This window comes from Borostomias antarcticus (assembly GCF_949987555.1).
Source record: "Borostomias antarcticus genome assembly, chromosome: 4".
Classification (NCBI taxonomy): Eukaryota; Metazoa; Chordata; class Actinopteri; order Stomiiformes; family Stomiidae; genus Borostomias; species Borostomias antarcticus.
The window spans coordinates 24774400-24790007 of NC_140237.1; positions in this window are offsets into that span (position 1 = coordinate 24774400).

The following is a 15608-nucleotide window of genomic DNA, read 5'->3' on the forward strand; positions in this document are numbered from 1 at the left end:
GGCCTGAATACATATCTGCGTGACGGGATCCTGGACTTCCTGACAGACCGCCATCAGGTGCTGAGGGTGGGTGGCTGTGCCTCTTCCACACTGAGCCTCAGCATCAGGGCTGTGTCCCTCTACACCAGCGACTGCGAGGTGCAAGGACTATAGAAGGCCAAATGTGCAAATAACATCTTAGAATGTTGTGTTAACACGTCGAATTTGGTCGCATTAACACGTTAGTTTTTGTCATGTTAACGTGTTGATTTCTGTCACGTTAACGTAACAATTTTTGACACGTTAACACATCAGGACGTGTTAATGTATCAGTCTTTGTCACGTTAACGCGACAATACCTATGGAAGGACAAATATCCAAATAACGTCTTAGAAATGTCTCATATAGCTTTAACATAATATCTTTGGGATATCAAGACCCAAGGCTTTTTAGTGGATTTAGATGAGAATAGGCCTACTAGCCTATGAAGCCTAAGAATATTATTCTGTGAAGGGGTTAACTCATTTTCTCTAGGAGCACTTACGTGGTTGTATGTGTGTGTGTTTGTGTGCGTGCGCTCGCCTGTGTATTATGCTCAATATTCCCCCAGTTATTGGCCTTCGCTGAGGCTTCTGGGAACGAGAGGCGTTTAGAGTGCTTGGTTTTCATTCCTGCTATCAGGGAGATGATATATCATAGGCACTTACCAAGGCACACTGACAAATGAAATGGCATTGGGCTGTGGACAATGGCTTCTTAATGGAGCTGGCCTCCCCTCCCAACACCAGGCCCTGCACACACATCTCACTGGAGATGAAATCTTTAGCCAGCCTTTCAAGCCGCTGCTGCCGTCCTTGATATCTCAGCAGGTCTTTAAGAGGAGGAGAACAGATGAAGAGAGGAGGCGAGATGAAGGGAGGAGGAGGAGGAGGGGTCTGAAATTACTTCCCAGCCTCCTGTTTAGAAGTCACCCAGAATCGGTCACAGGAAATCCTAGTTTGGTGGGGGTGTCACATTCACATCACCTACTCGTTCACCACTATACGTTCACCGCTATAGGCTGACACGGCGGACAGTCCAAGGCGAAGACGGAAGATGAGGATGGGCTGAGGACAGCTAGTTGTCAGTCAAGGCGTGCTGCATTTCATTCTGATTGACTCGTGCTGTCAGATTGCGGGCGTGTCCCCCCGCCCCCTCGGTAGCTCTCTACAGATCCCTGGGATGTTTTTAAAAAAGCAGAGCACTTAACCGCCCCCTCCTCCCTCCTCACTGGCTCTCTCCCTGCCCCGAGCACTATCCCCTGATCTTAATGGGGGTTAATGGTTTAACTATGCTGGAAGAGATGGAATGAACGGGACCCTGACCTGTTAGATGGAGCCCACATTAAAATACAATTAAATCCGCTGTTGCTGCAAATAGGCCTCGATTGAGTTGGCATTTTTGCTCAGGCTTTTAGAAATTGGAGCCAATTTGTTTTGTTACTCTCCAATAGTATGCACACTTCTGTTGTACACAGTCCTCTTGTTCTGTTTAGGGTTAGTAAAGGGAAAATGCATGTTTAGCCCTGTTTTAAGGTTACTAATGATTATATACAATGGTTCAGATCAAAACGTTGACAAAGCTAGCATTTTCAAGAAAGTTGATAATTGCTCTACCAGCGTTTTAGTCATACAATGGATGTGGATGGGCATCTTGAAAAATCGTTCAAAAACATGTTAAACTCTCAATTTCAAAAACAAGAAACTCACCGAGGTGTTAGTTGGTGTTCTGACATAATTTGCCATAAAGTAAGATTCTAGTTCATCTGGAAAGGCTTTTTTAAATATTTAGCATAGAACTATTTAGTCGCAGCACATACGTGTGTAAACTTCCGCAAACTAGGTAGCCTAGCAACATAAACAATAATAATAGCTACCGTAAGTAGTTCCGCTTCCTGAATCCCCTCTGCGGATTGATCTACACATCTACAACGGTCGCTTCAATACAAGTCAATGGATTTCATAAAATGATCAATAAAACCCTACAGGATTCATACTTTGCAGCGAATTTGATGTCACCTCACCAACGGACACCAATTACCCCCTCGGTGAGCTTCTTTTCTTTGAAATCGAGAGTTTAACATGTTTTTGAATGATTTTTCAAGATGCCCATCCACATCCATTGTATGACCAAAACGGTGGTAGAGCAATTATCAACTTTCTCGAAAATGCTAGCTTTGTCAACGTTTTGATCTGAACCATTGTATATGAGTAACCTTAAAACAGGGCTAAACATGCATTTTCCCTTTACTACTCCTTTAAAGCCAGAAGAGTTGAGTTAAGAGCTTGTGTTCCTGTAGCAGCAGTGTTCTCTTCACATTACTATCACAGCAGCATCAGCCCCTCCGTCTAGGTCAAGTGACAGGATGATAGACACTTCATCTAACTCTTGTTCACTGCTCTTAGTTATGACACTAATTTGTTTTAATATGCCCAGTCATCAATAATTCACTGTGGGCAGTCATTAAATAACGCTTATGCGGATTTTAATTTCCACTTGCTCTCAGATCAACTTCCAGTAGTGGGAATAAGTCAAAATTACTTACCAAAAAGAAAAATATATAAGCTCCCACTTGAAATGATGCAAACGAATGAAATGCGTTTTTTTGCCCATGAGAGAGATAGAGGGAGATAGGGAGAGATCAAATGAGAAGATTTAAAAAAAAAAAAGTTTCCTGTCAAGCCTTTCAACTGTCCCTTATCACCGGATGGGCACACTTATCATCCAGGCAGTTTGATCTCGCGGATAATCAGTGTGGTTTCTGTTCGGGTGGGGGGGGGGGTCAGGGGGATGTACTCACACCGGACTCCTGTGTTCCGACACCTATGTCTGAGTCAGGGAACAATGTGTCCTCGTTCTGTAATCACCGGAGTGTGTTCTGTCTCGTTTGCTTGTTTGAGAAGGTCAACGCTATAAACTCATACATTGTGTGACTCACCCACTTGAACCAGCTCCTCAAAAGAACCCATGTGAGACTATTTACAGTATATAATGAATCAACCATATACAGAATATACCTTCTTCTGCATTACAGTATGTATGTGTAATGTACAGCCTTCTCTATGCAGCCTGTTTTGTAGCCAAGTGCTTAGAGACCACTCATAATCAGTGTCTCAAAAGTTGCTGGCTTAAGACCAGGCCATTTGACAATCATTGCCTACCATTGTGCCCTTGAGCAAGGTGCTTAACACTGGCTCAAAGCTGCTTTGGATAAAAGTGTCTGCTAAATGACCAAATTGTTATTAACTAGAGAAGTCCCGGAGCGTTACACTGGTTAAGCATTTTATTTGAAACCCCCTTGGCTACTCTATGTTCTGAGGTCTTCCAGACAGGGAGCCCCTAAGTACCCACAAGGGCTTCCAGTGCCACAAAGGGGCTACAAACAGACACTATCAGTCTACCACAGAGGTGTGTGAGCGTGCGTGCGTGCGTGTGCGCGCGCGTGTGTATATGTGGTGTCCATGTGGTGTATGTTTCTGTGTGTGGTGTGTGGTGTCTCTCTGTGTGTGTGTTTGTGTGTGTGTGATTGTGTGTGCGTGCATGTGTTGTGTGTGTATGTGTGTGTGTGTGTGTGTGTGTGTGTGTGTGTGTGTGTGGTGTGTGTGTGTGTGTGTGTGTGTGTGTGTATGTATATTTGTGTGTGTGGTGTAGTGGGTGTTTCTGTGTCTGTGTGGTGTGTGTGTGTGTGTGCATGTGTGGTGTCTGTGTGTGTGTGTGGTGTCTGTGTGTGCATGTGTGGTGTCTGTGTGTGTGTGTGTGTGTGTGTGTGTGTGCATGTGTGGTGTCTGTGTGTGTGGTGTGTGTGTGTGTGTGTGTGGTGTCTGTGTGTGGTGTCTGTGTGTGTGTGTGTGTGTGTGTGTGTGGAGCCTGGCCTAACTGACTGGGAGACAGCGTCTCTTCTCTCCGGGGAGCAGGATGGATGGTGGTGGGTTTCAGGGGGGTTCCCAGAGGTACCGGCGCCCGCTGGGGAACAGCCAATCAGCCGTCATCTTCAGGGACACCCTGTTGAGTCTTGTACTCCGGAATAAATGCCTTAAAGTGGGCGTGCGATGCAGGGGGTGGAGCCAGACAGGCGGCTGTAGCTCAGGAGGTAGAGCGGGTCCAATGATCGTAGGGTCAGCGCTTCGAACCCCCGCTGTGAATGTTTTTGTGAATGGGTGAATGAGAGGCTTTCATTGTAAAGAGCTTTGGATAAAAGCGCAATAGAAGTCCATTTACCGTTACCATTAGAAGCACCTGTCCCGGTAATTGGAATAACGGTGGTAGTTCCCTCCTCCCAAATGTGGAGCCCATACATTTCGGAATGCCCCTGGGTGGGATTCGAACCAGGGTCTCCCACAGGGGCAAAAACCCGTTCTAACCACCTACGGCGCTGGCAGACAGTGTTTCTACTGGGGGAGTGAGTTTAACGGACGGCTTGCTACCTGCTCGAGGACTCACAAGAACCCAGTTTCACCTCCCATGCCGTGCTTCTCTGGAAATCCTGACTCACTTTTCTTTTTATGATTCGGGGGCCTGAGGAATGGAGAGGCAAGTTTGTCCTAGATGTTATTTGTGCGTAGTTATCTACAAGCATGCCAGAGCTACAGTACTGTATATTGGTACACCTCAATTCATTCATCATGAGCAGTAATGGAAAGACCAGTGTTTGAGGGGGGCTCAACACAGCTTAAATAATGTATGTACCACAAGCTAATGGGCCACAATGATTCCAAATCTCCCTGTGACCTTTACTGAGCATTAACAGGGCTGTGAAGCAGACTAAACTATGGGGCGTAAAATCTGACAGGAGAGAAAAAAGGAAGTAAATCTCCAGATTAAATGGCGTGGAGTGGCAGCCGAGGAACAGCGACAGAGGGCTGGACTTTGGCAGGAAATTGGTGCGGGATAATTGAACCAGGCGGCAAAAGAGGCACAGCTTAGCTGAGGATAGCCAATTAACACGCCAGCCCGAGAACAGATGTGTCCCTCTAAATACCTGACACTTTCTCACACAATAACGTAAGACTGTCTCAGCTTCACTGTAACTCAGCTGTCTTAGCTGGATTCATCAGCAGCTAGAGAGAACACAGCGTCAGACACTTCACTCAAGGAGGCCAGACTCTGCTCTGCTCTGGCTGTACCGGTGCACAGCTAATGAGAGTCTGACAGCAACAGTATGATTGCCTTTGAATGTGGGGGCTAACGTATTCCGTGTGGCGCTGGAAGCCAGCTCAAATCAAACATAGCAGGAGAATAGCAGCTCTCAGACACACACATGACACACACACACACACACACACACACACACACCCATACGCAAACCTCTTGATTCCAGGCTGTTTGAAAATTTCAGACGAAACGCTCCGAGTCTCATGGCAGGAGGGGAAAAAAAGTATTTCCACTTCTGGGTTTTTGTAAAATCGATTTGGCTCTTTGAACATAAGTTCAGAGAACACTGCAGCTCAATCCTACATTCTGCAAATAAGCTTTGTACCACATTACTTACAACAAATATTTAAACTGGCCCCAGTCTACTTCAAAGCAACACAGCAGGAAAAAAAATGTTTTAGAAGAACACATCTCCTAGGAAATTACAGCGCACACACACACACACACACACACCGGACACACACACACACACATACATACATAACATAATGAGCAAGAGAACAGGCCTCATTTCTATTTCAATCACATGAGAATATAGGCCAGCATGATGGAGTCACGGCCGTGTCGCGCTGTAAAGATGTCAGCGCCGCTAAGAGACGCCATTAGCTAAATCCTTGCTCCACATCTCCGGAACCGCTCGTCCGTAGCGAGAGGTGGCCATGTGATAAATGGGCAGTGTGCGGGGATGCTGTTTTGGCTCTCCTTCCCGGACTCTCACGGTCCACCAGCTGAACCCGGGGGCTCTGATGAGACAGAGATATGCTGCTGTTGTCTGAGCGTGGGCCGTCTGTAGCCCCCCCCCCCCCCCCCCACAAGGGCTACGCCGGAGCCAGGAGCTGAATACACTCAGGGGCACTGCAGCCAATACCCTCTGTCTGGCTATGACCTTTCTCCAGAGCAGAGGTCAATCATCCAGCCTGGTTGAGCGCAACATTCTGATTAGGCTCCTGATAACGTGAACAAGCCTGCTGGTCTGAATATTAATCACGATGGAGCACTGTGTGAAGTGTGACATTTAAGAGTGCGGAGAATTGTCAGAGCTGTTCCAGCTAGCTTAGGAGTGTGAGACAGCTGGGAAGCTGTTTGGGGATTCACATATTGATAACACAAGGTACCCAAGCTTACATGTGCTGTTCCCTATCCCCCCTCACGGGGGCAGCCTAATTCCACAGTTCAGTGCAGCCTCGGTCTTTTTGTGTGTTGTGTGTGTGAACACGTGTGTTTACATGAGTGTGCATGCGTGTGTGAGTGAGTGAGTGAGTGAGTGTGCGTGTGAGCAGGAAAGAAAGTATGGAAGTGTGTAAGTGAATAAGTGAGTGTTTTTCTCTGCCACCTTTCCCCCTCCTCATCCCTTTGTGCTTTTTTTTGTAAAATCTCATGGGTGAGGTACAGTTGGACACAGTCCAGTGATTTATCAATTCGATCAAAAAGCTATTTTACAATCTGGGTCCAGAGCCGCCTCGTCTGCAGTCCTGGCTCTCTCTCTCCCAGAGCCCACCTGCGGTGGGGGCCCCGGGCCCTGGGGCCGAGCAGCGCCTACAGTAATAGACTTTGAATTACAATTAATCCTGCCTCACTCGATTTGCCAATAGTGATTCAAGCAGAGAGAAAGGGACTGAGAGTCAGGAGCAGGGAACTCAAGGTTTGCATTTATACGTGTCCGGGCATGTGTGTGTGTGCACGCGTGTGTGTGGATGCATGCATGTGAGATAGAGAGAGTGTGTGTGAGAGAGAGAGAGAGAGAGAGAGGGAGTGATAGAGGACGTTGCTCCCTGTCACTCAGTAAAAAAAATTACAGCTCTTTTATGGCCTCAGTACAAGAACGGGCGGTTACTGCTGACATGCTTGTACACCTCTGTCACCATTAGTAACCAAACAAGCTCTCTCGGGTCGCCATAATATTATTTTATTGTCGTAAAGTTACGTGGACGCATAAAAGGACGCAGCGCCCCTATCAGCGGTGGAGCCGTTTGGACAGCCCCTGTTGTGCTGCGTCGGTGCCGTATGGGGTGGTACCGTTGTTGGTACTCCAGCAGCAATGCCGTATGTGTGCGTGTGTGTGTGTGTGTTGCTCGGCCTGGCTGGGCTGGATGACATGGAGCTATGCGGTGTCGTTCCAGCTGTGCAGCTGTGCTGTGTTTGAGTTGGGCAGGCTGTGCTGAACGAGGCACACCTCTCGAATGCCAGGCTGGGCCTCTGCCAGGAGTCTGTTCCGGAGCCCAAGGTGCATGCTGGTATTTAGATTAGGAGGCAGAGAGGGATTTCATTAGTTGTTTATCTGAGGGCCTATGAAAGCGCCGGGCTGCTTATTAAAAACCCATACTGGCCTGCCGGCGAGGCTTCTAGGAATCACTGGGATCACAGAGGGGGGGAGGGGGTGGGGGGGGGCAGATGCCTCCCTCTCCTCCCCCGCCACACCTCACCTGGCTCTCCTCACCTCCTCCCCCTCCAAAACCTCCCCTTCCCCTCCCTCCTCCCCCTCCTCACCTCCCCCTATTCCTCCTCCTCCCTCATCTCCATCCAAACCTCACCTCGCTCTCCCCCCCCCCCCTCCCTTCCGTTCCCTCCAAACCTCACTTGGCTCTCCCCTCCTCCTCCCCCTCCAAACCTCCCCCCCCTCCCCCTTCTCTGCCTCCGGACCTCCTCCCCTCCTCACCCACCACCCTATCCTCTGGCTCTGCACCCCCCACACCCCCCAAATCCTCTCCACACTCCTCTCTCTCACACTTCACATCCCTTAACCCACTGGACCTCAATCTGATCCAATCTGACCCAGACCCCCGTCGGTCATTTACCCCTGCTTCACCCCCCCCCCCCCCCCCCCCTCACCCCCACCTCACTCATCCCTCCATGTCTCATCCCTCTTCACTCCTCCCTCCACCCACTCCGCTGCTCCATTAGCCCGCTCTCTCCTGTCATCTCTCCACACCTCCCGTGTCACCCCACCCCTCAAACCCGTCCCTAACCTCTCCGCCTCCTCCCTCTTCTCATCAGCCCCCCCCCCCTACATCAGCGGTGTGTCAGGGTGACAGCCACAGGCAGACAGCAGGGTGATGTCATTCAGCTCAAGGACAAAACTAACAGTGGAGCCCACTGAGTCTCTGTCGACATCAACCACCCAGTCAGAGGAGACCTGCCTGTCTGCGTCACCCCGCCTGCCCCCATGCTTATCCTGTGTCCCTGTGCCCAGTGGTGTAGTGGAGGGTATATATGGAGGTAAACGGAGTATACCCATTTCTTTATCCATGGACCTGCAGTCTACCCACTTCTTGAAACACCACTAATGTAAAAACTAAAGCTGTGTTCGGAATCGCTCCCTCGTTCCCTCACTCCCTACTCCCTATATAGGGTTCACCATGTAGTGAACTACCTAGGGAACGGAGAAAATGTAGGGTACATGCATGAGAATTCGGACACTACAAACAAAATGGCTGACGCCCTATATAGTGCACTATATAGTGAATAGGGAGCGATTCCGAACACTGCTACAGTGTACCCACTTCTAAATCAAATCAAATCAAATCAAACGTTATTTGTATCGCACATTTAATACACAGAGGCAACACAATGTGCTTTACATAGATCCTACCCCCACATTTTCCAGAGGGAAGCAAAAAAACAGTACACCCGGGGGCCGAACATACCAGGTAGTCTCTTCTAATCAGCATATGCCCTTGAGTCTCTGTGTCTTCCTGTGGGTCTGCTGAATAACAGCTGAACATTAATAGAACCGCTCTTACCTGGTATGTTCACACTGGCTGGCTTCCTGAAGTTTGTAAAAACTGTACAAAGAAAGAAAGGAAGAAAGAAAGAAAGAAAGAAAGAAAGAAAGAAAGAAAGAAAGAAAGAAAGAAAGAAAGAAAGAAAGAAAGAAAGAAAGAAAGAAAGAAAGAAAGAAAGAAAGAAAGAAAGAGGTAGCTTTGTTTCTCTGTTGCATAAGACATAATGCATAAGTTTTATTTGACCACTGCAGTGGAGGACATTTTCCAAGCAGGACACAGAGTCAGTAAAAAGATGTGAACATAACTGTTTGTGAAATTAAAGCATAGTATTAACATCGCTGTTAACTAATCATTGAACAGTTTGAAAATACAGAGGCCATCTGGTACATTAGATATATTGTTAATCAACCCCTCTTTGGAGTAGGTGTTGACCGCTACCCCCACCCTATACTCCACAAGATCGTCCTTCCATGCCATGAGTTGTTATCAACTGCCTTGAACTGACCTCTTATTGATGAACCCCTAACCCAAATGCTCATTGTTTAGGAGTAATCATATGACCAATCATAAAAATAAAATAATAAAAACATCCATGGCGTTTTTCAAAAGCTGTGGAATAAAAGTACCCCCCCCCCCCCCCCCCCCCCCCCCCCCAAAAAAAGTATTTATTATATATTTATAATGTAAAAAATGTTGACGGTTCTGAATTGAACGTTTTGTTGACCTCCATCTTTGAGATGTTTGAGGTTTGGGTCCCAACTCTAACAAGGCTTGTGAGCCAATAATATTATGACGTTGGTGCCACACGGTATTTCGGGAGGTGGGAGCGATCAGGAGTCCCAACACTATTGGCTCACAAGCTTTGTTAGTGTTTTTTTTTTTATTAGTCTATCGAAATCATGACTATTGCACCTTTAACTCTCTAGACATCCTGGCATTCTTTGCCTTGTCAACCCACTTAGGCTGTAACACTGGGAATTTTGTACAAATTATATCTATCCGGACTTTCCTCAGACACCATCGGCCTGGCTAATTTTAACATAAATTACAGCTGCTGCACTGCACCGTTTTGAGGAGGAAGAGGAAGGAGACAAATGACAAATACACAAAGGCCTCTTTGAAACTTCTTAAATTAAAAATCCTTAAAAAAATCATGTGTCTGAAATCCAAACAGTACAATGCTTGAGTAGGCATTAGCATGTTTATTCTGCATTACCTGGGGCTTGAACTCACAACCAGACACCAAGAGAAGGTCATGTTCTTGTTGTGAAAGTGAGAAGCTGGTTAGTTTGACCTAAAAAAGTATAAATGTCACAGCTAAATATTTACACTGTAGGAATCCTGCATACTAGTATCCCTAAATACTGCCAACCAATAGAAATACTGCTCTGAATAGAACTGTCTTCCAGCTGCCTACTCTAGAATTATCTTGTCTGCTCGTCAGCTGAAGTAGCTGCAGCTTTGCCCAAAATTAGTGCAGCTGCCTGTATAAGAACACTTAGCTACTACCTCATGCCAGCCAACTCTAGAATTATTTTGCCGTTGCTCAGATTTGCCCAACATTAGAGCGTTCTAATTGTCTACCCAATAGTAATAGCCAAACCAATTACTAATTACGGATTGCTTCAACGGGTGTCACGACTAACAAATAAGTTAATTGGATGCGCTACGCTGGAGATGTGCAGTATTTAGTTGGTGTCCATAGTGCTCCAACTGGCATCAGAACTAGTTAATTTAAAGAGCACAAACGAAAATTCTACGACAGGTTTGAAGAATTCAAATTATTTCTTACTTCTTCTGAGGGTTGCAAAATTCCGGGATTATTCAAAGCTGGAAACTTTCCATAGGAATTAAAGGGAATTCCTGTGAATTCACAGGAATTAACGGGAATAAACTGGGGTTTTTTCATAGCAGACATGCAGGCAGACATTTCAAATATATATTTTTTAAATGCTAGGAATTAGCTGTGCATGTCATGGAGGAATGCACAGTGCAGAGTTGAAATTCAACTTAATTTGTATTAAATCAGGTTGATTTAACCAGGATCATGCTGCAAGATTTAGAGTTGCATTTTATGTTTCCTTCCCAACGCTACATTTAAGTTCCCTGTTATAGGGGTCTGTGGTGGTGTAGTGGTCTAATGTATGGTGTTCTGGTGCAGCTTCCCACCGGGGACCGGCTGTCTCGCCAGATCCCAGTATTTAGTTAAGGCTCGGCTTGAGGGTTCGTCACACAAAAACAACCCTGTCTGGTGTTGGAACTACGGTTGCGAGCTGAGAGAGACAAGGAGTTCTCTCCCCTTCGTATTGCCGACCGGGTGAAAATGGGATAAAATCCTAAAATAAGTTTATAAAATAAAAAGTTACTGAAAAAAAGCTATAGGCTACAAAAAAAAGGTCAAAATTCCTGAGCTTAACTTCCCATGGTAAATTTCCCATCTCCGTCTTCACACTGAGAAGGTGGAGAGAGGAAAAGAACATTAGACCAGGGTTTCTCTCTGTTGTTGTGGTCTGTTGTGTGGATGGATGGCTGGGGTCGGTCAGAGCCAGCCACGGGGCGCCTGGGGCCTATTGCCTGCCTGGAGCCTAGTGCCTGCATGGGGCCTAGTGGCTAGGGCCTGCAAGGCGCCTGGTGCCCAGGGTCAAGGCTTAGTGTAGCTGGGTGGTTTCGTAAAGTCGTTGGCGTGAGTCAGGGGGCCCTGTGAGGCGACAGGCGCAGGTGGAAGCAGTACTGACGAGCGACGCGACGATGCCGCATGTTCAGCCGTCCGACTTCCTGTCCTTCAGCAGTTCTGCAGTCCCACCTGGAGAGTTTTACCTGAATACAAGATACGACGCGCTGACAAGCTCTGATCACAGGGGCTGTGCTACAACATGGCAGGTGCCATGCCCTCCATTTCACCGGGGCCATCGGGGGGGGAGGGGGGGGGGGGTCGTGTGGCCTGCAGAGGGGGCCGCTGGGTGGAGGTAGTCAATAGGAAGAGCAGTGCAAGTGACAGAGACAGGGTGACAGGACTGTGTTTCGGTGCGGTGCTTAATCGATCCACTTCCAACATGCATGCGGGCCTCAACCTCTTTTATTTGCAGTCATGAGCAGCCTGCACACACTGCATGTATATCTCTCCCCCCCTCTCTCTCTTTCTCTCTCTCTCCCCCTCCCTCTCTGTCTCTATCTCTCTCTTTCTTTTCTTTCCCCCTCCATCCTTTCTTCCTGTGTGTGTGTGTGTGTGTTATTTTATGAATGCTGCTCTGCTCTGAATATCCTTTCTCCAGTTTAGGCCAGCTCCTGTCATAACTCATCACGGTGTGAAGGACAGTATAGCCACTGATAAACATCAATTTATTCTTTGCCTTTCCTAGCTGCCCTGCCTGTTCTGCACCTCGGTTTATCACAAAGGATGCTCTTTTGGTCACCTTTCATACGGTGAAGGTTCACACATCTGTCAGACAAGCTTGGCTGCTGAAACTTAATTACAGTATTTAATCATATGCTCTTTAGATTGTTAATGAAGATAGATTGCGCACGTAGGCTGGATTCACATGCTGTTTCTACTCTGATAAGAAGTAGGAGGAGGTACGTACGTTTGTACATGTCTATGGTGTCCACGATTATCTCGACATCCGGCCATCGTCTATGAGGTTCACATTTGGCAGGTGTATCCCTCAGCACCCCTGAACGTGCAGTTTCACCTGTGAAGTTGTTTTGGATCAGCGGTTCTTGACGGGCACTGTTAAAAAGTAAAAAGCAGTTTGGCGGGTAAAAAGTAGTTTGGCGTGCAGCAGGATGTGCCCCTGTGCAGGGCTACGGTCAACCCGTCGTTATGCCAAGGTTAGAATGCCTGCTCGCTTCCATGCACCTCGCTCTCCTCACTGAATGAACGAGTTGAGTCAGCTGGTAAAAACCAGATAGCTATATATATTATCCACATTGCAGATTTATTTCTCAGTCAACCAATTTTTTTTATCAGTATATATTTTGGTGCCATTTTGGGTTGAGGGCGTTAATATCAGGTAGGGGCTTCTTTTAGACTCGAATTCTTGGCAGCCACAATCAACTCTGCATTCAGCACGTAACACTCAGTAAGGACACTCCATATAAAACTGTGCATTTTTCCATATTAAAAAACATGCAGTCAAGCCAGACACTACTTTGGAAATCACAGTCAAGCCAGAGGCCACGTTATTTCCTTGTGTGTGAGGTTTTTCAACGTCTCTTTTCAACGGTTTTGACTTGGGAGAAATCACCGTGGAAGCCTTGACGTCTCTTATACAGAATAACAAGGTATCCTTTTCAGAATATTATCAATAGGAAATTGTCTGTTTCAAATAACTAATTACACTCCAGAAAGATTCTAGAAGATTCCAGGTAGCTGCTCAAAAACTTCCAGAATGATTCACTGTGCAATTTAAGAATAAAGGCCTTTCAAATATGTTGTGATCACTAATTCCACTTCAGACACTTCTAGAGGACCGCAGGTAGACACAACTGTGTCATGGCAAGCGTATTTTTGACTGGGCGTACATCTTAAAGCACTAGTTCTGTATGAACATGAAGTCACTGGTTAACTGGTCAAAGGTGGTATAGATAACATTTCTATGTACACAAATCATTAAAAAAAAAAATTATACATTCATAGAGCCTTTACAAAGGTGTGGAATAAATGTATTGCTTTTCCTCCCAATGAAGTATTGATTATGAATTTATAATTCTTAAAATATTGACGGGTCCAAAATGAATGTTGTGTTTATTTCTGTCTGAGATGTCTGTCGTTTGGTTTCCTCTAACAAAGCTCGTGAGCCAAAAGTATTACATTACAACATTGGTACCACATGGTCAGTGTGGGCAGTGACACGTTACAGTAATAATACTACTTTTTCAGTAATGGGGGTGTAACAAGTAAAAAAAATTCTGTAACACTATTACAGTTACTTGCTCCACAAAAAGCTTGCTGCTGCGCTACTTTTGTCCCAGGCCGGGAGCGTTTTGAATTACCAAAACACAGAACATTATTTCCCCGCTCACACACACGTGCGCAGGCTCTACCGCTTGCAAAGCCGACCTCTTTTCCCTAATTAAATTTTTGATTTGGATTAACTAGGCCTACTATAAGCCCACAATACAATTGTTATAATTAAAACATAAAATAGCATATTGCCTATTCAATTGAAATTAATTTAGACCTGATTGTTGCTGTTGGTCTACCGTTTTGATTTGTTTGTTGTCTTGTTTTCACTTTCAATCTGAAATGAATAACCAAAGTCGTTTAAAAGATTGTGTCTCGTCATCAGTTTGTAGGAAAAGTTGTAGAGTTGCTAAGCACATCGAACATCCGCTGGTGCCGGACAATATGGTTAGAATGCAAAAAAAAATGTAGGTCCGCACTAACAGCTACAGTTATACAAACTTTTTGCATCGTCATCAGTTTGAGCCAGGTGTGCTTTTCATCTAGTCACTTTTAGGGATTCATAGGCTGCAGAAAAACTTGCTCATCAAAAACTTGCTGCTTTTACTGGTGATTACCTTGACATTCCCACAGGGGTTTAACAGAAAAGTAATATATTACATTAAAGTAAAGTAATAATACTACATCTCAAAAGAGTAACGAGTAACATTTTTACAACGCGCCCAACACTGCACACTGTACAGTAGCTCTGTGTCGGGTCTGATCAGGAGTCGTAATACTTTTTCTTTTTAATGATTCATCTACATAAAAATGTTATCTATAACACCTTTAATCGTCAATTCTGATATGTTCCTCTGAGGTATAAGAGAGAAAGAAGTACCCAATTCAATTCAGATGAGTGTGCATCTCATACTGTAAAAACATTTCATAGCAATATAATTTTCTGCAGAAGACAGAGCGGAGATGTACGGGTGGGTGCCAGCGGATGATGATGCTAGTCATTTGATTGTGCTCTGGCTTCCTGTGTGTGTGTGTGTGTGTCTGTGTGTGTGTGTATGTGTGCATAAAAACTTTGGATCGGGTTTCCTGGATTGTTCTCGTAGACAGTGGGGAAGCACATGGCTGCCAAAACCCCCACACCCCCACCTTCCTCCTCTCCCTCCACCGGAAGGTCACATGGCTCTGGAGCGCACAGAGCGGCGACCTCCACCCCCCTCCCTTCCCTACCTCACCCATCCTCTACTCCGCCCCCACCCACCTAGCCTCCGCCCCCACCCACCTAGCCCCCCCCCCACCCACCCACCTAGCCTCCGCCCCCACCCACCTAGCCTCCGCCCCCACCCACCTAGTCTCCGCCCCCACCCACCTAGCCCCCCCCACCCACCTAGTCTCCGCCCCCACCCACCTAGCCTCCGCCTCCACCCACCTAACCTCCGCCCCCACCCACCTAGTCTCCGTGCCCCCTGATTGACTTTCAATCCTCTGTTCAGCTATGTCCACAGAGAGCCGTGACTCAGGGACAGCTGTGTGCCCCTGACAGCCATGGAGAGAGGGGGAGAGAGAGAGAGAGAGAGAGAGAGAGAGGGAGAGAGGGAGAGAGAGAGAGAGAGAGAGGAGACAAAGAGAGGGGGACAAATAGAGAGGGATACAGAGAGAGAGAAAGAGAGTGTGTGTGAGACAGACAGACAGACAGACAGACAGACAGACAGACAGACAGACAGACCTAAGACAGTTAGAACAGAGACCAGAGACCACACACCCTCTCTGTAGTTCTGAAACCTAATTGAATGTTCTGTGTTTAATAGTATCTCAGC